Genomic DNA, 25,601 nt, shown 5'->3' on the forward strand with positions numbered 1-25,601 from the left:
ATGACAATGGTTGGAACTCTCCATTTCCCTCAGTCTTTGGACTGATGGGTACTAAGAGCTTTTCCCTCCGTTGAACCAGGTGATTGGATACCTGGCTCAGCCCTCCATACTAGCAGCTCTCTCACCTACAGGGAGATGGGTCAAAATTGGAATTGATGTCATGACTCGCTTCCCAGAGGGGATCAACCTGTCTAAAGCTGTGTCTACCCTTCAAACACTGGAAATATTCTTCTGACAACCTAACACTGTCTACACTGGGGCTCAGGTCACATTAACTACTTCTCTCAGAGGAGTGGATTTTTCACACCCCTGAGAGATGTGGCCATATCAACATAGCTTTTCAGTGTAGACCAGCCTCTGGATGGCTTTTTGATATGAAAGGCAATGGACTTCAGCCTTTTCCTTGGTATTGATGGTTGACAACTGCAGCTTTCCTACCTGCTGGACACATCCTATGACAGATGTCAGGCCTTTCTTTTGCAAATTAGAGAAGTGGGGACGTCAGTGACCCTTACAGTGTAAGTGGGTATGTAGCAGGGTGGACCCCTGCTCCAGCCCTGAAGGGGTTAAAAATAGCCCTGGGAAGGGGCTGAGGCTCAAGAAAACAGCCTTTAGGCTGGGCTGATTGGGGAAGTGGCTGCAGCTGGGGCCACGCCCCAAACTGAGCCAAGGGCCTTATAAGAAGGCCAGGGAAGCCAGAAGCACAGACAGTCTCTCTCTGCCTTCAGAGGGAGATGGGCCTGGCTGCTTAGGAGCTGAGATAAGTACCTAGGGTGAAGCAGGGCCGGGGAAAGGCTGAGGAGCTGAGGAGCTCTAGCCAGGAAAGCCCCAGGCTGCGGCCTAGCACAAGGCCAACGGGTACTGGGGGTTGCAGAGGGCAGCCCAGGGGTAGGCCAAAGCAGCAGGTCCAAACCCAACCCTGCCAATGATGAGTAGGCTGATACTGCAGTCTGCCCTAGGGTGTGGGGCTAGACAATGACTGACAGTAGCCACATACTGAGGCAAGGTAGGGATAGAGGGTGGGGGTTCCCTGAGACAAAAGGGGAAGCCCAGAGCGAAAAGGGGTTACTGCCAGGGGGCAGCACCCCGGAGAAAAGGGGCACCAGGTCCAGGGAGGGACACGGGGGCCTGAGAACAGGTGGATCACCAGCCTGCAGAGGGCGCTCCGGTGCTGAACAAAGCTAATTCCCAGAGTAACCAGCAGGAGGCGCCGCAGGGGTCAGTCGACCCGTTTACAGGGTAAAAACTTATACAAATTGTCTCCTCGAGTAGTTTTCCTTTAATAGAAATTGACTTTGAAGTTCAGTAAAATATGCTCTATTTGAAATTTACAAAAAAATAAAATCTATACGGGCCCAATATTCTCTTCTACACGCTAACACCTATTCTCCCACCCCAACCTTTGGAGTGAGGTTTTCTACCAGAACTCCTTACACTACAGGGGGTAAATTAAATCAAATTAACTTTTGAAGATTAGCCATCATTTCCTATATGACTAAAAAAAGAAAAAAACAAGACAACTTTCAGTTTTCCAAAATAATTCAGATTATCAAACAATTAGTCTCTTACTCTTTAACCAATAACTTCACCTATAATTTCATTTTCACTAGTAACAGTAATATATTCAAAGATCACAAATCCTTGTCGTATATGTTAGTTTTCTTTTAATCCCCATTGCCAACAACTGAACCATGGCTCAAGTTGTGGTTTGTCCCAACACTTCTGAGAGTTCATATATCTCTGGTTCTTCTGCCATGCGTGTTGGTGGAAGGCATCTCCTATGTGGGAATGTTTGCACCATGAGGAAAAATACCTCTCTTTTCACACTTTAAATCTTTCCAAGAAGTAGGTGGTAAGGGAGAAGTGATGTAAATGCATAAAACACAAGAGAAAACTGTCTGGTCTTCACTACAGACATTTATCGGTATAATTATTGCTCAGAGGTGTGAAAAATCAACACAGCTGAACAACGTAGTTACACAGCTCTAATCCCCTGTGTAGATAGCGCTACAACAGCAGGAGAGCTTCTCCTGCCAACATAGCCATCTGAGACAATATTGATTTAAGTAACTGAACTACACTGTGCTCATATGCACTTCCCTCAGTTAGTGGGGGGTCTGCTGTTCACCATTTCCGAATGGAGATTTTAAATCACTGCTGTGTCTTTGTTACCATGGCCAGTAAACTGGAGAGTTCAAGTGCAGTTCTGTCAACAGGAGAGAATTGTCTCCATGTCATCATGGAGAGATGGAGAAAAAGCAAAGCTGAAGGGAGAAACGATGACTTTAGCAAATGGTCATTTGTCTTAAATTCTCCAATAAATCTGAGCTGAACTAATATCTAATTGTGCGACCACACAGCCATCAAGAAAGATAGAAACCCAGATCACAGAGAGATAGAATACATGACAATGAAAGTGTAAATTGAAATTCCAGAGCAGGTTACATCTCATTATTTAGAATCAGGACAAGAGATTCTCCCATCACATTATCCTCTGATCCATTCAAATCTGCTTCGCTCAGCACTGTCTCCATAGTCAGTTATGTTATTTACAACATGTTTAGTATCCCAGCATCCCCATAATGGAGGAAAAACCAGCCACCTTGCCAGAATTGGCTTTACCAATAGATGGAACCTGGGATTTAAACTCTAAATGATGACACTGTATTTAGGATCCATTTGAATTCCCCTTCCAGGCCTTTGATACTTTCATCTCGAGTCATAGCAACTCTGGTACAGGATTAAATAAGTCAAAGCATCATCTCCAAGCACAGACAACTGAGAACACTTCATCACATGACTCTTTGAGAAGTGGAGGGGTAGAATGTGATGACGATAAACTCTGCCTGGCTCAGTCAAAAGGTAAAAGTTTTGCCGTGATGGGGAAGGAGAGAATCTCTGAGTCACCCCATCGCCTTTCAAGTATCAGAGGGGTAGCTGTGTTAGTCCAGATCTGTACAACGTGACAAAGAGTCCTGTGGCACCTTGTAGACTAACAGACGTATTGGCGCATAAGCTTTCGTGGATGAATCCCCACTTCGTCAGATGCATGGAGTGGGAATTCCCAGAGGGGTGTATAAATATGCAAGCGAGAATCAGACTAGAGATAACAAGGTTAGTTCAATCAGGGAGGATGAGGCTCTTATAGCAGGGGAGGTGTGAACACCAAGGGAGGAGAAACTGCCTCTGTAGCTGGCGAGCCAGTCACAGTCTTTGTTGAATCCGGAGCTGATGGTGTCAAATCTGCAAATAAACTGAAACTCAGCAGTTTCTCTTTGAAGTCTGGGTCTGACGTTTTTTTGCTGCAGGATGGCTATTTTTAAATCTGCGATTGTGTGTCCAGGGAGACTGAAGTGTTATCCTGTAGGTTTTGGTATATTGCTTATGCTCCAAAACATTTTTTAGTCTATAAGGTGCCACAGGACTCTGTCGCTTTTTACATCTCCTTCCAGTATCACAGCAGCGGAAATGACACTTTTTTCCTGCCCCTGCTCCTCTTTTTTTAAATGTAATATGAAAAGTTCCCATGATAACTGCTCTTCAGCACAACCCAGAGCACCGTGAGAACAATTGGCAATGATACAATATGTATCATTGGTGACTCTAACCATAACTGCAATAGGAGGAATGGTATAACTGTGATGCTCCCTTGTTTCTTATGGGAAGGACACACTTGAATTACTCATGGGACAATGGAGTTGATAGAAAGGACAAATGGGTCCACCTCAAAGAGGTCAAACTGCAAAATGCAAAAATGGGCCACTCATCTGGCCAAGCTGAGGGATATCGGTGCTTCATGCAGTTCAAACAGCTTTTAAAAGTTACTCTGTGGGAATCAGGAAAAGTATGAAAGTATCGATAGCCCTAGAGGGTTTGTGGTGTTGATCCCCCTTGCAGATTCTCTGATGGCTCACATGGGCTCAGTGGCAAGACAAGGTTTTCCCACACTCACTGCTTCCATTGGGTCTCATACCTGTGTGGATTCTCTGATGGCTGATAAGCTGCTGGCGGTAAATGAAGTTTTTCCCACACTCACGGCATTTATAGGGCCTCTCCCCTGTGTGGGTTCTGAGATGGGTAAGAAGGTGCGAGCTGTGATTGAAAGTTTTCCCACACTCACGGCATACATAGGGCCTCTCTCCTGTGTGGATTCTCTGATGCCCATTAAGGTGAGAGCTGTGAGTGAAGCTTTTCCCACACTCACTGCATTCAAAGGGCCTCTCCCCTGTGTGGATTCTCTGATGTTTAGAAAGGGCTGAGCTGCTACAGAAGCTTTTCCCACACTCACTGCATTCATAGGGCCTCTCCCCTGTGTGGATTCTCTGGTGAGTAATAAGGTTTGAGCTGCACTTGAAGCTTTTCCCACACTCATGGCATTTATAGGGACTCTTCCCTGTGTGGATTCTCTGATGCTGAGAAAGGCCTGATTTCCTAGAGAAGCTTTTCCCACACTCACTGCATTCATAGGGCCTCTCGTCTGTGTGGATTCTCAGATGCTGAATAAGGGCTGAGCTGCTAGAGAAGCTTTTCTCGCACTCACGGCATTCATAGGGCCTCTCCCCTGTGTGGATTCTCTGATGCTGAATAAGGGCTGAGCTGCTAGAGAAGCTTTTCCCGCACTCCACGGCATTCATAGGGCCTCTCCCTGTGTGGATTCTCTGATGAGTAATAAGGTCAGATTTGCGATTGAAGGTTTTCCCACACTCATGGCATTCGTAGGGCCTGTCCCTGTGTGGATTCTCTGATGTCTAGAAAGGGCTGATCTCCGAGAGAAGCTTTTCCCACACTCAATGCATTCGTAGGGCCTGTCGCCTGTGTGGATTCTCTGATGATTAAGAAGGGCTGAGTAGTCACATAAGTTTTTTCCACACACTGTGTATGTATTTTTTCTCTTTCCAATGATGATTTCCTGCTTTGTGGTGGTTTCCTTGAGGTCCTTCTGAGTTCCCTGAGAGGAAATACGTTTACCCATTTTCACCCCGACTGGTTTCCTTGTTCTCTCTCTGGTCTGTGCTGAATCTCACAGGAGTTTTCCTCCTCATGACTCCTGGACACATTGCTTTTTGATCTTTGCAATAATGCTCTGTGTTTATCCACTTGCTGAACATTTTTCTGCTGAGAATTCTGCTCCTCTTTCTCACATGCCATTGCATCACCTGCTGTGAAAAAGACAGAAACATCAAACAGGGATGAAAAGTGAAAAGCCAAAACAAACTAAGTGCTGGAGGGAGGTCAAATAAAAATCACAAACTGAACTCCCCAAACTCTTCCCCAAAACAGGAGAGGAGGGGATCAATTTGGCTTTCAAATCCCATCCAAATTCTCAAGGGGAAGGGAGGAAGCTACTGCCTGGTGTCTGCTAGAATCTACGGGAAGCCATGAGCTATAGTTACCCTGAGGATATGACCCCTGCTGGCAACAATAATGAACTGAGAGACCTCTCAAGGGCTTCGTAGGGCATCCCAGATGTTTCCTTCAGGCACTTTCACACTCAGAGTTGGTTTAATGTTTCCTCACCTCTGCAGGGAGATCTCAGGGTCTGTTTTCCCTCTGAACCCTGCAGGTCTGAGACCCATGGCTCTTCCCCTTGTTCTAGCTGGGAGATCACATCACGCTGGAAAACTAGAAAGCCTGCTCAGATGAAAGAAAACAAAGGGGTTCCGTTGATTTCATAAAACTTTGTCATAAAAAACATTCTATTAATTTAACTTTAATACTTGGTGTGACCCGGTGTGCCTGGGCTAGTCCTCACTGAAAATGCCAAGACCAGGGCAGGCTGAAAAAGGGAGAGCAGAGGCTCCCCAAACTGGTGGATAACACGGAAGTTAAATTCACCAACCAGTCACCAACTGTGCTTCTGATCCCCCACACTGGTTATCGAGAAACTGAAAAAAGAAATCACATGGCCCCCTTTATTGCATCCCAGTTCTCTGACTCCCAATCAGTGCCTAGGTCCAGTACAGTGAGAAGTTATTTAAAAACTCTGCTCACATAAACAAAGTGTTCTTCTGACCCCAGAGTCAGCCACATTACCAGGTCAGTATAGGTTTGGATCTTACTCAAAATACTATGATGCCAGCCAATCATTGGCATCTAAACTAAAGGTTTAGTATAAAAGAAAGAAAGAAAGAAAGAAAAAGGGAGTTGTTAAATGGGAAAGCAGTCAGACACATTCAGAAATCTATACATCTGGTTCTTAGCAGGATTGGTGAGTTTCTGGCTTGAAAGGCTCTCTGGTACACATCCACATTATTCAGTCCTTTGTTCAAGCCTTCAGTTTGTAGAAAAGTTGCTGCAGAGGTAGGAAGGGGGATTGAAGACAAAATGGAGATGATGCAGCTGCCCTTTATATTCCTTTTGCCAAGTGGCTTCTAATTCCTGTGTCCCAAACACAAGCTTCACAGCACATGGCATGGAAAAGCCTTGGAGTTCTCAGTACACAGTGCGATACAGCCTGGCCAGAGGGCAGCAGAAGAGGGTTAGCAAGGAGCCTTATTCCCTCAGAGGGAAGAAAGTTTGCTATAGATGAATTAGAGCACCAGCAGTCAGGTGATAAAAACCCCTGCTTCAATCAGACAGTGTGGGCATTGGAGCAGAGAGCAGTTTGAAGGAGTTGGAGCAGAGAACAGTTTTGAAGAGAGACAAAAGGAAAGTTTGGAGGAGTGCTGCGGTGGGCTGAGAAATCCAAAAACCCTAGGTAAGGGGCACCTGGCTTGTGTAGAAGGAGGGCAAGAAGCCCCTCCACAAGCTGAAGGGCAGGAGAGGGAAGTAGCCCAGGGGAAGGAACCGCCAGTTCAAGTGGTTCACCACTAACCTCAGGACTCCTGGGTTGGGACCTGGAGAAGAGGGCGGGCCCAGGTCCCTCCCTCTCCACTCCTTCTCAAGGACACTAGTGGGGTAATTAAAATACCGATTCAGAGGCAAGCAATGGCGCCCTGAACCTTCCCCAAAGAAGAGAAAGCGCGAGACCCAGCATAACCGTACCGGCAATTTGCCACAGTATTTATAATAAAATAATAATAATATAAAGTGTCTCTCAATTCCATACAGTGTCACTTAATAAACCAGTCAATTCCCAGGACCGGTTCCTCAGGTGTTTGAAGATGTCGAACACATTGTTTGGGACGGACTAGAATACCCACATATATGTTGGGAACACACAGACACTGTGCTAGTCTGTTCCCCTATGTTCACTCTTCTAGAAAATTATGATCAATTTTGTTCATAGTATGTGTCAGGGCTGAATCCCCACTCTGTCACTCCGAGTGCAGAAAGCGGGGGCCCGACAGGATTCTACAAATTAATTTGTGCCACTCTAGACTTGTATTAAACCCCCAAAGTTACAGCTTCTCTCTGACCTTGGCTTGGTAAATGCTGCCACCACCCAAAGGCAAAAAAACCCCAAACCCTTGGACCCAGGAAGGAGCGCTTGAGAATTCTTCCCTCTGGGGCACCCTCAAGCCCTTTCACCTCCCCTCTGGGAAGGAGCTGAGAAAGAAAACAAAGGAAATTAGCTGTGGCTATCAGCTAATCAAACAACACACACAAACCTCTTAGGACACCAAAAATCCAATCCTGTTCTTAAAAGAGGTAAATTTTATTAAAATTGAAAAGGAAAACAATACATCTGGAACTTAGGCTTTTGCTAGATCTTAAAAGAAAATTTTTGTAAGCACCCAAAACAGATTTCTTGAGGGTTCAGCTTAAAGCTTACAAGCAAACAAAAGCATCCGGGATAGCACAGAGGAGATCCAAAAGCCAAAATAAAAAATAAACCTGATTGTGTCTGTCTAAACATTCCCTGGCCAAATCATTTCTTCTAGGTATGGAAGATGAATTTTCATACCTGATTCAAGCCATACACAGCATTGCTACTCCGTGTCGCCTTCTCCGGAGAACAACAGACAAAGGGAAAGTTACTTTCCCATTTAACAAAGTTCTAGCCTTTCCATTGGCTCTTTTGGTCAGGTGCCCAATACTTTTTTTTTTTAAACCCTGTTGGCTTGTTACCCTTTAGAGGTAAAGCAAGCAGAGAACTCGCACCATCAGGGATTTTACAGCCAACTGGCTGGCTGGGTGTTTATAAAAGGGAGATCCCTCCCCTCCCCTTCATTTATCACTGTAGGGCTTGTGAGGTACCATTTGAAAAGACAATCTACTGAATATCCTCCTGTTACAATACAAGCAGCAAAGAATCCTGTGGCACCTTATAGACTAACAGACAATTAGCAGCATGAGCTTTCGTGGGTGAATACCCACTTCTTCGGATGCAAGTAGTGGAAATTTCCAGGGGCAGGTATATATGCAAGCAGGAAGCAAGCTAGGGATAACGAGGTTAGTTCAATCAGGGAGGATGAGACTCTGTTCTAGCAGTAGAGGTGTGAAAACCAAGGGAGGAGAAACTGGTTCTGTAGTTGGCAAGCCATTCACAGTCTTTGTTTAATCCTGAGTTGATGGTTTAATCCTGAGCTTTGTTTAATCCTGAGGATTAAACAAAGACTGTGAATAGCTTGCCAACTACAGAACCAGTTTCTCCTTCCTTGGTTTTCACACCTCTACTGCTAGAACAGGGCCTCATCCTCCCTGATTGAACTAACCTCGTTATCCCTAGCTTGCTTCCTGCTTGCATATATACCTGCCCCTGGAAATTTCCACTACTTGCATCCGAAGAAGTGGGTATTCACAGATGAACAGATGAACTGAAGCTCAGCAGTTTCTCTTTGAAGTCTGGTCCTAAAGTTTTTGCTGGAGGATGGCCACCTTAAGATCTGCTATTGTGTGGCCAGGAGGTTGAAGTGTTCTACAGGTTTTTGAATATTGCCATTCCTAATATCTGATTTGTGTCCATTTATCCTTTTCCTTAGAGACTGTCCAGTTTGGCCGATGTACATAGCAGAGGGGCATTGCTGGCACATGATGGCATATATTACATTGGTGGATGTGCAGGTGAATGATCCGGTGATGGTGTGGCTGATCTGGTTAGGTCCTGTGATGGTGTCGCTGGTGTAGATATGTGGGCAGAGTTGGCATCGAGGTTTGTTGCATGGATTGGTTCCTGAGCTAGAGTTACTATGGTGCGGTGTGCAGTTACTGGTGAGAATATGCTTCAGTCCTCGCCCACAAACAACCTGCCAACCTGGCCTGCCACCCAAGGCCTGTGAAAGTGTGGGATCATTGTCCAGGATGGGTTGTAGATCCCTGATGAGGTGTTGGAGGGGTTTTAGCTGAGGACTGTATGTGATGGCCAGTGGAGTCTTGTTGGTTTCTTTCTTGGGTTTGTCTTGCAGTAGGAGGCTTCTGGGTACACGTCTGGCTCTGTTGATCTGTTTCCTTATTTCCTCATGTGGGTACTGTAGTTTTGAGAATGCTTGGTGGAGATTTTGTAGGTGTTGGTCTTTGTCTGAGGGGTTAGAGCTGATGCGGTTGTACCTCAGTGCTTGGCTGTAGACAATGGATCTTGTGGTGTGCCTGGGATGGAAGCTGGAGGCATGAAGGTAGGCATAGCTGTCGGTAGGTTTTCGGTATAGGGTGGTGTTAATGTGACCATCACTTATTTGCACCGTGGTGTCTAGAAAGTGGACCTCCCATGTAGATTGGTCCAGGCTGAGGTTGATGGTGGGGTGGAAGCTGTTGAAATCGTGGTGGAATTTTTCCAGAGTCTCCTTCCCATGGGTCCAGATGACGAAGATGTCATCAACGTAGCGTAGGTAGAGAAGGGGCGTGAGTGGACGGGAACTGAGGAAGTGTTGTTCCAGGTCGGCCATAAAAATATTGGCATATTGTGGGGCCATGCGGGTGTCCATAGCGGTGCCACTGATCTGGAGATATATATTGTCATCAAATTTGAAATAGTTGTGTGTGAGGATAAAGGCACAGAGCTCAGCAACCAGTTGTGCTGTGGCATCATCAGGATACTATTCCTGACAGCTTGTATTCCATCTGTGTGTGGGATGTTTGTGTAGAGAGCCTCTACGTCCATGGTGGCTAGGATGGTGTTTTCTGGAAGGTCACCAATGCATTGTAGTTTCCTCAGGAAATCAGTGGTGTCACAGAGATAGCTGGGAGTGCTGGTGGCATAGGGTCTGAGTAGAGAGTCCACATATCCAGACAGTCCTTCAGTGAGAATGCCAATGCCCGAGATGATGGGGCGTCCAGGATTTCCAGGTTTGTGGATCTTGGGTAGTAGATAGAATAACCCTGGTCGGGGCTCTAAGGGTATGTTGATTTGTTCCGGTGTTAGCGTAGGGAGTGTCCTGAGTAGATGATGCAGTTTCTAGTGTATTCCTCAGTGGGATCTGAGGAAGTGGCCTGTAGAATTTGGTATTGAGAGTTGTCTGGCGGCCTCCTTTTGGTAGTCAGACCTGTTCATGATGACTACAGCACCTCCTTTATCAGCCTCTTTGATTATAATGTCAGGATGGTTTCTGAGGCTGTGGATGGCATTGCGTTCTGCACGACTTAGGTTATGAGGCAAGCGATGTTGTTTTTCCACAATTTCTGCCTGTGCACGTCGGCAGAAGCATTCAATGTATAGGTCCAGACTGTCATTTCGACCCTCAGGAGGAGTCCATGTGGAGTTCTTCTTCTTGTGCTGTTGGTGGAGGGTAACTGTGTATCAGTGCGTTGTTCAGTGTTGTCCTGAAAGTATTCTTTCAGTCGGAGACGGCAAAAGTAGGCTTCCAGATCGCCACAGAACTGTATCATGTTGGTGGGGGTGGCAGGGCAGAAAGAGAGTCCCCGAGATAGGACAGACTTTTCTTCTGGGCTGAGTGTGTGGTTGGATAGATTGACGATATTGCTGGGTGGGTTAGGGGTACCACGGTTGTGGCCCCACATAGCAGGTAAGAGTTTAGACAGCTTACAGTCCTTTTTCCTTTGTAGAGAGGTGATGTGAGTAATGTAGATCTCCTGTCTTATTTTAGTGAAGTCCGTTTGTATGGATAAATGGACACAAATCAGATATTAGGAATGGCAATATTCAAAAACCTATGAGAACACTTCAACCTCCCTGGACACACAATAGCAGATCTTAAGGTGGCCATCCTCCAGCAAAAAACTTTAGGACCAGACTTCAAAGAGAAACTGCTGAGCTTCAGTTCATCTGCAAATTTGACACCATCAGCTCAGGATTAAACAAAGACTGTGAATGGCTTGCCAACTACAGAACCAGTTTCTCCTCCCTTGGTTTTCACACCTCTACTGCTAGAACAGGGCCTCATCCTCCCTGATTGAACTAACCTCGTTATCTCTAGCTTGCTTCTTGCTTGCATATATATACCTGCCCCAGGAAATTTCCACTACTTGCATCCGAAGAAGTGGGTGTTCACCCACGAAAGCTCATGCTGCTAATTATCTGTTAGTCTATAAGGTGCCACAGGATTCTTTGCTGCTTTTACAGATCCAGACTAACACGGCTACCCCTCTGATACTCCTGTTATAATGTGTAGCAACATTGTATGGAAAGTGATGAGATTTTACGGTATGATATTACCGAAAAAGCTGCAACCCTAACCTTAAGTTCCTCAGAGACAGCAAGGCAAACAGCTGGTCAAATAGCCATTCTCCACCAGGGAGAAGGTGTGAAGATGACATTTACATTCCATCACAGGGACACTTGAAGCTCGTATCTGGGAACTGAAGTGGTTTCTAGTACAAAGGACTGAATTATAAAAAGAGGTGAGGAAAATGCATAAGACTCTCTCCGCCCCCACCAACCCCCTTTCGCTCTGCTCATGACAACTCCTGAAGAACTGAATGTGGGCGGCAGGGGCAGGTTAGGGGGAGTCCTGGCTGAAAGGAAAACCAGCCCGTCTCAGCACATGGCGAGAGAAACATTTGTTTTAAATCCCTTTTAGCTTGTTAAGTTAAACATTAGTTTGTGTTTTATCTTTGCATTTCTTTAATAAACAATTCTGACTTTTATGCCTCATTACTTGTAGTCACTTCAAATCTTTTTTCAGTAGTTAATAATTTTGTTTCCTTTTTTTATCAAACCAGTGTGTTTGGATTAAAGTGTGTTGGAAACTCCATTTGGAATAACAAGGCTGGTGCATGTCATTTTCCACTGATGAAACAACAGATTTCATATGAGCTCCCATTGTTCAGGAGTGTGCTGGACAGTGTAAGATGCACATTTCTGGGGGAAGTCTGGGACCAGAGAATTTTCTGGGGTTCTCCTGTGGGGCACTGTAATTTGTGAGTCACTGACTAGCAGCACTCAATTCTGTGTAGCTGGGAGCGAGTTACATGCTGGAGACTGCATCTGAACTGCCCAGGAGTGGCTGCTCTCACAGTAGAGCAGTGTAAAAGGCACCCCAGCCTGGGGAACTGAGGGGACACAGCTGTTAACAGTCCAGTTTGTACTGTGCTTAATGTCACAGACACTCAATTTCAGAGTCTCTTAAAACACACAGAAAGTAAATCCACGTCCCAGAAATCGAAGTCTCCTGGCACTGCTTCTGCTGACAGATGGGTCCAGAGAAAGACAGAGTCCTGGGGAAGCTGGGAACCTAAGCGTGGGGCTCAGTGGAGAACGGAAACAGGAAGGGCAGGGATATTATTGAATGCACGATCTCAGCAGTGCTAGATGTCAGGCTAACACATAGTGCAGCCCATTGACAAACATAATCCCAAATATACATATAAAATGATGGGGTCTAAATTAGTTATTTCCATTGATTTATACAAGGGCAATAAGATATTCTCTGTATTACTGTCTATCCCTTTCTAAATAATTCCTAACATCCTGTTTGCTTTTTTGACTTCCGCTGCACACTGCTGGATGTCTTCAGAGAACTATCCGCAATGACAAAAGATCTTTTTCCTGATTAGCCTAATTTTGCCCCCATGATATTGTATGTATAGTTGGGGTTATTTTTTCCAATCTGCATTACTTGACATTTATACACATTTGCCATTTTGTTGCCCAGTCACTTAGTTTTGTGAGATCTTTTTAAAGTTCTTCACAGTTTGCTTTGGTCTTAACTATCTTGAGCAGTTTAGTATTGTGACGTTATTGATATAATATGGGACCATATAGAACGTGGTTGCAACCAAGGTCCTGTAGTGGCACCAAATCTTATGTACAGGGGGTCTTATAAGGTGTCCAAGACCAGTTTATGGGTTGCTGGTTATAATTATGGTGTCTATATGTATGTATCATTTTGTAGTTGAAGTTATGAGTATTGGCTCTATCCTGTCTGTATTTCAAACTTATGCTGTGCTTCTGGGAGACATCCCAGACAACTTGGTGTTAGCTCTGCCTAGCCCGCTTGATGGCCCATTAAGGACCATCAGCTATTCAACTGACCCATTGAGAGAAGGCAGATACGCCTTGTGACTCAGCAAAGTATGCAGGGACTTGCCCATGTGTCTCCAGACTCCATTTTGCTGTCATTTTCCACAGTAAGAACAAAGAAGTGTTCTTACACCTGGAAAAGCCTATAAAAGGCTGATGCCTCACCTCCATCTTGTTTTCAATCCTGCTTTTTACCTCTGGAGGAACTTTGCTACAAACTGAAGCTCTCAACAAAGGACTGACTGACCCATCCCAGAGGAGGATGTACTCCAGAGTCTTGATTTGAACCTGCAGTTTACTCCATCACTGCTACAAGCCTGAACTAAGAACTTTGCCATTACTGCATGTCATTGATTCCATTTAACCAATTCTAGCTCTCAGCTCTATCTTTTTCCTTTTATGAAAAAACCTTTAGATTTTAGATTCTAAAGGATTGGCAACAGCATGATTTGTGGGTAAGATCTGATGTGTATATTGACCTGGGTCTGGGGCTTGATTCTTTGGGATCGAGAGAACCTTTTTCTTTTATTGGGGTGTTGGTTTTCATAACCATTCCTCCCCAGGACGAGTGCACTGGTGGTGATACTGGAAGACTGGAGTGTCTAAGGGAATTGCTTGTGTGACTTGTGGTTAACCAGTGGGGTGAAAACAAAGCCCTCTTTGTCTGGCTGGTTTGGTTTGGTTTGCCTTAGAGGTGGAAAAACCCCAGCCTTGGGCTGTAACTGCTGTGTTTTAAGCGATTTATCACTCTCAATTGGGTCCCACCAGAACCGCATCGTCACAAGTATCATCTGCAAACTTTGCCACCTCACTGTTTACCCCTTTCTCCAGATCATTTATGAATATGTTGAATAGGATTGGTCCTAGGACTGACCCTTGGGAACACCACTAGTTACTCCTCTCCATTCTGAAAATTTACCATTTATTCCTACCCTTTGTTCCCTGTCTTTTAACCAGATCTTCCCTCTTATCCCATGATAAGATAATTTATGTAAGAGCCTTTGGTGAGGGACTTTGGCAAAGTCTTTCTGGAAATCTAAGTACACTATGTCCACTGGATCCCCCTTGTCCACATGTTTGTTGACACCTTCAAAGAACTCTAATAGATTAGTAAGACATGATTTCCCTTTACAGAAACCATATTGACTTTTGCTCAACAATTTTTGTTCTTCTATGTGCCTGACAATTTTATTCCTTTACTACTGTTTCAACTAATCTGCCTGGTACAGACGTTAGACTTACCAGTCTGCAACTGCCAGGATCGCCTCTAGACCCTTTTTAAATATTGGCGTTACATTAGCAATCTTCCAGTCATTGGGTACAGAAGCCGATTTAAAGACAGGTTATAAACCATAGCTAATAGTTCCCGAATTTCACATTTGAGTTCCTTCAGAACTCTTGGTAAATACCCTCTGGTTCCGGTGACTTGTTACAGTTAAGTTTATCAAGTAGTTCCAAAACCCCCTCTAGTCACACTTCAATCTGTGGCAATTTCTCAGATTTGTCACCCACAAATCTCACCAACATCCTCAGCCATGAAGACTGAAGCAAAGAATCCATTTAGTTTCTCCACAATGACTTTATCGTCTTTAAGGGCTCCTTTTGTATCTCAATCCTCCAGTGGTCCCACTGGTTGTTTAGCAGGCTTCCTGTTTTGTTATTACCTTTTGAGGTTTTTGGCTAGCCCCTTCTTCAAACTCCTCTTTGGCTTTTCTAATTACATTTTTACACTTAATTTGGTAGTGTTTATGCTCCTTTCTATGTACCTCACTAGGATTTGACTTCCACTTTTTAAAAGATGCCTTTTTATCTCTCACTGCTTCTTTTACATAGTCATTAAGCCACGGTGACTCTTTTTTAGTTCTTTTGCTGTGTTTTTTAATTTGGGGTATATATTTAATTTGGGCCTCTAATATTGTGTTTTTGAAAAGTGTCCATGCAGCTTGCAGGATTTCACTCTAGTCATTGTACCTTTTAATTTCTGTTTAACTAACCCTCATTTTTGCACAGTTCCCCTTCCTGAAAATAAATGCCAGTGTTGAGCTGTTCTTCCCACCACAGGAATGTTAAATGTTGTTATATTATGGTCACTATTTCCAAGAGGTCCTGTTATAGTTAGCCCTTGGACTAGACCCTGTGCTCCACTCAGGACTAAATCGAGAGTTGCTTCTCCCATTGTGGGTTCTTGTACCAGCTGCTTCAAGAAACAGTCGTTTAAAGTATGCAGAAATTTTGTCTCTGCATTTTGTCCTGAGGTGACATGTACCCAGTCAATATGGGGATAATTGAAATCTCCCACTATTATGGAGTTCTTTATTTTGATAGCCTCTCTAATCTCCCTTTGCATTTCATCCTCACTATCACTGTCTTTGACAGGTGGTCGATAACAGATCCCTATTGTTATATTCTTATTAGAGCATGGAATTACTATCCAGAGAGATTCTATGGAACATGCGGTTTCATTTAAGATTTTTACTTCATTTGAGTTTACATTTTCTTAAACATACAGTGCCACTCCCCTCTGCACCACCCCCCCGCCCGAGGATGACCTGCTCTGTCCTTCCGATATATTTTGTACCTTGGAATGATTGTGTCCCATTGATTGTCTTCACTCCACCAGGTTTCTGTGATGCCTATTATGTCAATATCCTCCTTTAACACGAGGCACTCTAATTCACCCATCCTATTATTTAGACTTCTAGCATTTGTGTACAAGCACTTTAAAAACTCGTCACTGTTTATTTGTCTGCCCTTTTCTGATGTGTCAGATTCTTGTGTGTGTGAAGGCTTCTCGTCTGATCTGGCCCCTACTTTATCCTCTTCCAGCCTCTCTTCCTGACTAAAACTAGAAAATCTCTATCACTAGACTCTCCTCTAAGACAAGTCTCTGTCCGATCCACGAGCTCCTCTGCAGCCATTGACTTTCCTCCATCTTAGTTTAAAAACTGCTCTGCAACCTTTTTAATGTTAAGTGCCAGCAGTCTGGTTCCACTTTGGTTTAGGTGGAGCCCATCCTTCTTGTATAGGCTCCCCCATCCCCAAAGTTTCCCCAGTTCCTAATCAATCTAAACGCCTCCTCTCTACACCATCATCTCATCCATTCATTCATTGAGACGCTGAAGCTCTGCCTGCTTACCTGGCCCTGTGCGTGGAACTGGAAGCATTTCTGAGAATGCCACCATAGAGGTCCCAGATTTCAGTCTCTTTCCTCGCAGACTAAATTTGGCCTCCAGGACGTCTCACCTACCGTTACTTATGTCATTGGTGCCTACATGTACCACGACCACCGGCTCCTCCCCAGCACTACACATAAATCTATCTAGATGCCTCAAGAAATCAACAACCTTTGCACCAGGCAGACAAGTCACCATACGGTTCTCCCGGTCATCACAAACCCAGCTATCCTTGTTTCTAATGATCAAATCTCCCATTACTAACAGCTGCCTTTTCTTAATGCCTGGGGTTCCCTCCCCGGAGAGGTAACCTCAGTGCAAGAGGTTACCCCAACACCATCTGGGAGGAGGGTCCCAACTATGGGAAGGTTTCCCTCTGCTCCCATTGACAGCTCTCCTTCCCTGGGCCTTTCATCCTCCTCAACAGCGCAGTGGCTGTCTGACCGGAGGTGGGAGAAATCTACAAGTGTCCCAGAAAACCTCATCAACCTACTTCTCTGCCTCCCTTAGCGTCTCCAGTTCCACCACCCTGGCCTCCAAAGCCTCCACGCGGTCTCTGAGGGCCAGGAGCTCCTTGCACTGAATGCACACGTAAGCCACCCGCCCACAGGGCAGGTATCATACATGCTACATTGAGAGCAATAAACAGGATAGCCCCCACTCTGCTGCTGGGCTCCTGCCTGCATTCTCTCTTACAGCCACCTAGGTTAACAACAGGGGTTTTGTTTCAATCAAGAAGTTTGTATTATAACTTAAATGTTTTAAAGAATGGCAAGAGTACCTCGCCCCCTTCCCACTCCCCTTCCAAACTCCCTCACAAAACTCCCCATTAGCAGCCCTGTTTGAAAAGCTCCCTGGTCACTTGCTCATTGCTTTACAAAGCACTCCCCTATCACAGACCCCCCAGCCCCTGCTTGAGCCACTCAGGGTAGGGGGCTGGGAGCACCCCCAGTACCCCAGCCCACCCTCCCAGCCCCCAGACCAGACTCCTGCATCCCCTCCCACATAACGAGCCCTCACACCCCATGCTCTGACTCCTGCACCCCCCGCACATCCTCAACCGCTCCCTGAGCACCAAATGGGAGCTCCTGCACCCCACCCTCTACATTGCCACCTGCACCCCTCATACCACATGGGAGCTGCCCCAGGTAAGCACTTCACACCCCAACCTCCTGCCCCAACCCTGAGTCCCCTCCTGCATCCTAAAATCTGGCCAGACCCTGCACTGCAATCTCCAGCTGCTCCTGCAACCTAACTCCCTCCCAGACCCTGCACCCCCAGCCCTGACTCCTGCACCCTGAACACCCTGCCCTCCCTGACCCGTGCACCCCTCACACCCCAGCCCTCCTCCTTCACCCCTCTCAAACACACCCCAGTTCCCTGCCCTCCCTGATTCCTGCAGCCACCCATAACCACTTATCCCCCACCCCCTGCCCATCACACACCCCCAGCCCTGACTCCTGCACCCTGAACACCCTGCCCTCCCTGCCCCCTGCACCCCTCACACCCCAGCCCTTACTCCTTCACCCTCTCAAACACACCCCAGTTCCCTGCCCTCCTGATTCCTGCAACCACCCATAACCACTTATCCCCACCCCTGCCCATCACACACCCTCAGCCCTGACTCCTGCACCCTCCCACACAGCCTCCTGCCCACCCTGACTCCTGCACCCCTCACATCCCCAGCCCTGATTCCTTCACCCCTCTCAAACACACCCCAGTTCCCTGCCCTCCCTGATTCCTGCAACCACCCATAACCACTTATCCCCACCCCTGCCAATCACACACCCCAGCCCTGACTCCTGCACCCTCCCAGAAGCCTCCTGCCCACCCGGACTCCTGCCCCCCACATCCCCACCTGCATTGCTCGCGTGAAACAGGAGCTGCTCCAGGTAAGTGCGCCACTCTCCAACCCCTGCCCCAACCCTGAGCCCCCTCCCACACCCTAACTCCTGGCCAGACCCTGCACTCCAAGATTTTTAATTTTTAATAAGGGCTCTTATCCAAAGCGCTTTACAATAGTTAAGCTAACGGTACAAACAATATATGGAAAGATCGTTAAGTGGTGCACCAAGACTCTCAGCGATTTTCAAGTGATCTGTGGAAGAATCCGTTAGACGACAAAAACAATCAATGTACCTCACTTTATTTTCATTTACTTCCTATTACTTATAGGAGGAGGAGGAGGAAGGAAAAAAGAATGAAAAATGGGGGTGGGAGGGAAATGAGAGAATGTTCTTTTTCTTGCCTATGTCCCAAGGAGGGACCCCTAAAATGGAGCTGAGCACAGGGTCCCACTAACGCTAAATCCGCCACTCAGCTTCCTTCTCTGGATACCCCCCCAGCCAGCAGTCAAGGACGCACGGAGTGTCTGTGTGATAAGTGACCCTGGACCAGCAGCTCTGACTCCAGCAGCCTGCTCGTTACACCCCAAGCATAATTGTGGTCTGGATGGAGAAGGCTCAGGGTTTGAGAGGTCAGGGGTAGGAAGCTTCTGCTGATTCTGCCGCACCTAACCCTCAGTTTTACTTGAGCAAACAGGAGATATTTGACACTGTGCGATACGGCTCCTGTGCTCTGTTCCCAAAGCGTTCTGCAGCAGGGGAGGGTCTGTGGCAGTGTGTGTCTGTGTCACTGGCATATCGGGGTGATGCTGCAACAGGACAGAGTAGAGGTGGCATTGGGGAGGTGGCATGAACCATCTCTCTTCTTTCCCCTTCCAAGAACAGAGGGGAGAGTAACCCTTACCCAGCGAGGTCACATTCTCATAGTTCTCCTGCATGACATCCCTGTAGAGGGCTCTCTGAGCGGGGTCCAGCAGAGCCCACTCTTCCCTGGTGAAATGCACAGCCACCTCCTCGAAGGTCACCGGCCCCTGAAAGAGTAAGAGTCCAACACTCAGGACCTCTTTCCCTACTCACAGCCCCACTATTTGTGGCAGAGAGGAGCCAATCAAATGGAAGCTTTGGGTGGATCCCACTCAACAGAGTCCCACCCCACCCCGCTCAGCGTATCCAGCAAATACCAGGGTGAGGGGACGAAGAGAGAGCCCCTTGTCTCTCCCAGCAGAGCCATCACACACCTACTAGCCACTGACTGATTCAGGAGATGGAGCCCCTAGCAGGGTCCAGGGACAGCTCCCTGGTAGGAAGCCCAATAACCTCCCCATTCTGAAGAGCTGGATGTGAAGGGAGGGGAATCTCCCCTAAGCCTCACTGGTGGGTGCCCCCTTCATATCTCACAGCAGCCGCTGGTTAGTCAGGTCGGGCTCCAGCACTATGAGTCTGGTCAGTTTTCCCAGACGCATGCAGCGGGGTTATTTTCTGCTCCACAAACTAGAGCATTTCCACCGCCGAACCTCCTGGGTCTGTTCCTAGAATCTAGGCCACATATTACATAACTCCCAGCAGGTTTAGCCCACCCGTCCTCCTCCCTTTCTCCACCCTGTGAATCATAGAATCTCAGGGTTGGAAGGACCTCAGGAGGTCATCTAGTCCAACCCCGCTCAAAGCAGGACCAAACCCAACTAAATCATCCCAGCCAGGGCTTTGTCAAGCCTGACCTTAAAAACCTCTAAGGAAGGAGATTCCACTACCTCCCTAGGTAACCCATTGCAGTGCTTCACCACCCTACTAGTGAAAAAGTTTTTCCTAATATCCAGCCTAAACCTCCCCCTCTGCAACTTGAGACCATTACTCCTTGTTCTGTCATCTTCTACCACTGAGAACAGTCTAGATTCATCCTCTTTGGAACCCCTTTCAGGTAGTTGAAAGCAGCTATCAAATCCCCTCATTCTTCTCTTCTGCAGACTAAACAATCCCAGTTCCCTCAGCCTCTCCTCATAAGTCATGTGCTCCAGCCCCCTAATCATTTTTGTTGCCCTCCGCTGGACTCTCTCCAATTTATCCACATCCTTCTTGTAGTGTAGTGCATTTCCTGCAAACCAGACTGCAACCTCCAAACCAGCCTGTGCAAAGCTTCCCATCTCCCACGTATTTGCTGTCCCTCTCCCGCCCTGGAGAAACCCACCAGCAACCCCCTGATAATACCTACCTGAACTGGCTCCTCTGCAGCCATTTCTCTCCCCTGTCCAACGAGAGGACAGGATGAACTGGAGCAAAACATGGACGTTATTCCGCAGCCTGGCAGGGCGAGAAGGGCAGTTGTGAAGGTTTCAGAACAGGCTTTAATTCATTTCACAGCATGATTCCCCCAGGCCATTTCCCTGCAGACAGGCACCCTAGAGTCTGCCATGCTGAGAAAGGCTTGATCTTTGTACAGTGTAGACCTGGCCTCTCCTGCTAGGCTAAGCCCACAGAGACATTTTTAACCTCCCTTCTTCCTCCCATCACCCCGTAACAAAGTCTCTGAACACAAGGCTAGAAAAAAGCAGAACCAAAGGAGTCACTGTGGGGGATTCCCTCAGACACTGACCCCATGGGAGCCACACCCCAGCAGGAGGGATATGGAGTCAGGAACTGAATTTTCCTGTCTGATTCTCATCTTTTCCACAGGAAAGTGACTCTAACCAGGGTGCAGCAATACATCTGTCAGGGAAGATTGGAGAGAGATTTCCAGATCTCTAAACTCTTCTCTCCCACGGCCCCATTCAGTCTCTCTTTCTCCTTCTATCTCCTTTTCCCTGCCCATCTGGTTGGAAAGTCCCATTCCTGGGTAGTTTGCTCCCCCATGGCTGGATTTGCTCCTGCAATTGCTAATTGGACGAGAAATGAGGAGGGGTCTGTTTGTGTGGAGTCATTTTAAGGCCAGACCCCAGCATTTTCCCTTCATTCTTTTCAGTTACTTGGAATGTCTGGCTCAGAATTTAGTATTAACAGGGCCCAGGGCTGCCCTAGGCGGCTAGGACCAGCTGGAGAAAGTCATCCCCTGGGCCAGGCAGAGAAGCAGCTTTAATTCAGGTCACTTCCCAGCACAGAACCCCACTGGGGGAGCAGCAGCTGCTAAGCCTGGTCTCCCAGATCACAATGGAGGCTGCAGCCTCTGACCCAGGAAGCTGAACCCCAATATCCTTGTGACGTTATTGATATAAACAGGTACCATATAGAACATGGGTTGCAACCAAGGTCCTGTAGTGGCACCAAATCTTAGGTAAAGGGGGTCATATAAGGTGTTTAAGACCAGGTTATGGGTTGCTGGTTATAATTATGCTGTCTGTATGTCTGTATCATTTTTAGTTAAAGTTATAAATGTTGGCTCTGTGCTGTCTGTATTTCAAGTTGGTGCTGTGCTTTGGGAAGCATCCCAGACAAGCTGGTGTTAGCTCTGCTTAGCCTGCTTGATGACCCATTATGACCATCAGCTACGCAATTGACCCATGGAGAGAAGGCAAACACGCCTTGTGACTCAGCAAGGTATGCAGAGACTTGTCCATGTGACTGCAGACTCCATTTTGCTTAAGGACAAAGAGATTCTTACACCTGGAAAAGCCTATATAAGGCTGATGCTTCATCTCCATCTTGTCTTCAATCCTGCTTCTTACCTCTGGAGGGACTTTGCTACAAACTGAAGATCTACACAAGGGACTGAGGACCCATCCCAGCGGGGGATGTTCCAGAGACTTGATTTGAACCTGCAGTTTACTCCATCACTGCTGCAAGCCTGAACTAAGAACTTTGCCATTACTGTATGTAATTGATTCCATTTAACCAATTCTACCTCTCATCTCTACCTTTTCCCTTTGTAAAAAACCTTTAGATTTTAGATTCTAAAGGATTGGCAACAGCGTGATTTGTGGGTAAGATCTGATGTGTATATTGACCTGGGTCTGGGGCTTGGTCCTTTGGGATCGAGAGAACCTTTTTCTTTTATTGGGGTGTTGGTTTTCATAACCATTCCTCCCCAGGACGAGTGCACTGGTGGTGATACTGGGAGACTGGAGTGTCTAAGGAAATTGCTTAGACACTCCACGTATTCACCCACGAAAGCTCATGCTGCAAAACGTCTGTTAGTCTATAAGGTGCCACAGGATTCTTTGTTGCTTTTAAGGAAATTGCTTGTGTGACTTGTGGTTAGCCAGTGGGGTGAAACCAAAGCCCTCTTTGCCTGGCTGGTTTGGTTTGCCTTAGAGGTGGAAAAACCCCAGCCTAGGGCTGTGACTGCCCTATTTGAGCAATTGGTCCTGATTTGGCACTCTCAGTTGGGTCCCGCCAGAACCGCATCATCACACCTGAGCAGAGAGGGACAGAGCGTTTGAGCAGCTTCCCTCCTTTAGCTCTCTGGGGAGAGCAGCTAATGAAAGCTGGGGGCACAATTTTCTAAACGGAACCGAAAGTTCCTGCAGTTGTCAAAAGAGGAGAAAAGCAAAATCTGTGATTTCACACTCACAGTGTTTGATAAGTGGACAGAAAGTTATCACAGTGACAGGGCCGGTGACTGGGGAATCCCAGGCAGTGCTTGGAGCCAGGACTCTGGCACGAGTTGATCAGAGAGAAGGATCATGGTTAGAAGAAGTTCCCAGAGCCCACAGCCAGGGTCCCACCAGATATTCCCTGGGATGCAGCCCCCAGAGTCCCCAGCCAGGGACCCCAGATACCCCAAAGCCCCACCGGCCAGGGAAGCCCCACCAGACCATGACTGTCAGGTTGGGAATCCCAAAGGGTTCCCCCCACCAAGAGCCCCCAGCAGCCAGGGACCCGCCCACTGGGAACTCAGTCCCTCACTGCCTGCCTAGGACCCGCCCTGTACACCCCCACCAGCAGGATCTTCCCTGCCATTTGCCTGGGACCCCCTCCTCCACCCAGCGGGACCCCCTGATGCTTTTCAGTGGGACCCCTCACTCTGCTTCCCTGGCATCCCCTGACCTAGTGCCAGGGATCCCCTCCCCCAGCTCTGTGCACTGGGCACGGCAGCGATCCCAGGAGCCAGCCAGGGAAGCCCAGACGGAGTCCCTGGCACAGCACCAGGCTCCCTCTAACCCCCTGTCCCACCTCCCCAAGAGACGCCCACCCCGGCTGTTCTGCAGCCAACGGCCCCCAGCGATACCCACCTCCAGGACCCACAGCCTCAGGGCTGGGCACATCCACCCTTGAGATGTGCAGAGAAAACGTGTCACGACCTGCAACTGGAGATGGAAAATCAGACTCCTGGAGAGACCAGGGGGAAATGGGGGAGACGGGAGAGCGGCTCGTTGGCGGGGAAAGGGGCGAATCTCCCCGGATTTTACAGCCCGGGTGAGACACTGAGCGAGAAAAGGGGCAGAACTGGAGAGAATTTGTATCGGGGGCGAGAGGCAAGTGGCACCAACAGGGACAGGATCCAATTAACCCCCCTCCCCCCTTCGCCCGCTCCCCCCCCCCCGGGAATTTCCTGGCTGCACAGAGACAGTTCAACCCCCCCCCGCGCATCCCACTGACCTTCCCCTACAACTCCGGCTTCTCCCCGCCCCCAGGGACCTCGCCGGGCCCCATCCCAGCGGGGGCGGATCCTGCTGCGGCTCCGCTGGGGCCGAGGCGGCCTGAGGCTTCTCCCGGGTTCCCGGGCAGAGTCACGTGCCCGCCCCGGGGTCTCTCACTCCCCGGGGCTCCGGGCGGGGCTGGGGCGGGCAGAGCCTGGGCTGCCCGGGGGGCGGGGCCCAGCTGGAGAAACCCCCCCCCGGCCGGGCCCCCCCGCACAGACCCCCCCCGGGGAGCAGCAGCGGCTCAGCCCGGCCCGGCTCACGGGGCGGCAGCAGCAGCAACTTTGTTCTCCCGCCCCCAGCGGGGCTCGCACGGAGCATGCGCGATTTTACCTGCTGAAACCTTCCCTTACCTGAGTTGGAGAGAGCGGACGCGGCCCCGGGGCAGGCTGGGAGATGTAGTTCTTGACTCTCCCTGGAAGGGAAGTGACGTTGGGGGGGAGAGACCGAGCCGAGCTGCAAACGCGCGCGGGCCGCTGCGGCTCTGCTTGGCTCGCGCGGGGCCGTTGGAGCCTCTCTGCCCGCCCCTGCCCCGGTGAGTGAGAGACCCTGGGGGGGGGGCGGGCACGTGACTCTGCCCCGGGGAACCCGGGAGTAGCCTCGGAGCCGCAGCAGGATCCGATGGGGGGGGAAGGTCAGTGGGACGCGGGGGGAGCGGGCGGCGGGGCTAATTGGCTCCTGTCCCTGTTTGTGCCACTCGCCCCCGATACAAATTCTCTCCAGTTCTGCCCCTTTTCTCGCTCAGTGTCTCACCCGGGCTGTAAAATCCGGGGAGATTCGCCCCTTTCCCCGCCAATGAGCCGCTCTCCCGTCTCCCCCATTTCCCCCTGGTCTCTCCAGGAGTCTGATTCTCCACCTCCAGTTGCAGGTCGTGACACGTTTTCTCTGCACAGCTCAAGGGTTGATATAAAATACCCTAAACATTTGCTCCACCTCTCTCTAGTTGTTTGTTTCTAATTGAACATGCCCTGAGATTTCCCCCCTGTCTCTAATTATAAAATACCAAGAAAATCTCAGATTTACACCTTTTCTCAGCTTCAGTGTCTCAATCCCAGCAACATCTCCTTTCTTGGAGGAAACCTGTTGCCCTGAATCACTGTCCATCCTGGAGGTTGCAGGGGGTTAAATTCCCCAGTGTTGATCTTTCCCCTCTCCTTTGAGAGCCATTTCTTCCCCCCTTTATCTGTGTTAAAATGTTTGCTGATGAAAGAGACCAGCCAGATATTTAATACACATCAAAGCTCGAGGCCTCCCCCTGTTTGGGGCTCAGTGGTTCCCAACCGGTAACAGGAGAGTTGGCTGGACCCTTTTTTTTTTCTCCAGCTGGCACGGGATGAGGAGGTCACTCTGAGTGCAGTGTGAGTTGAGAAGTATCCCAAACCCCATAGCAAATGGCCTCTGTGAGGGGTTGATTCCCCCTGTGCTAAGATGCAGCCACCTCTGGGGTGGATCCATGGTGGCCATTATTTGCTAGTGACAGGCCATGGACATTTCTTACCTTTCTTGCCCTCCAGAGCTTCCATACTCCTGTTCAAGAAACATTCCCCAGGGCTCCCTCTGCCCCTGTGACTGGCCAGCAGGGGGCGGTGATAACTCTCTATCCACTTAGCAGACACTCTGAGGTAACAGTGTTGTGCGGGGTGGGGGGAGGTGTGTGTGGGGGGAGATTGCCAGGGGTACCCTAGTGAGGTTGGTGGGTTCTGGAGATTTAGGGTTT

The 25,601-nt window shown here is 48.3% G+C and overlaps 1 pseudogene; it reads right to left on the reverse strand.

Annotated features, from left to right (window-relative positions):
• LOC120381421 overlaps nucleotides 1-25,601 on the reverse strand; it is a 429,094-nt pseudogene that overhangs the window by 126,876 nt on the left and 276,617 nt on the right.

The sequence above is a fragment of the Mauremys reevesii genome, linkage group 14, assembly GCF_016161935.1.
Source record: "Mauremys reevesii isolate NIE-2019 linkage group 14, ASM1616193v1, whole genome shotgun sequence".
Taxonomy (NCBI): domain Eukaryota; kingdom Metazoa; phylum Chordata; order Testudines; family Geoemydidae; genus Mauremys; species Mauremys reevesii.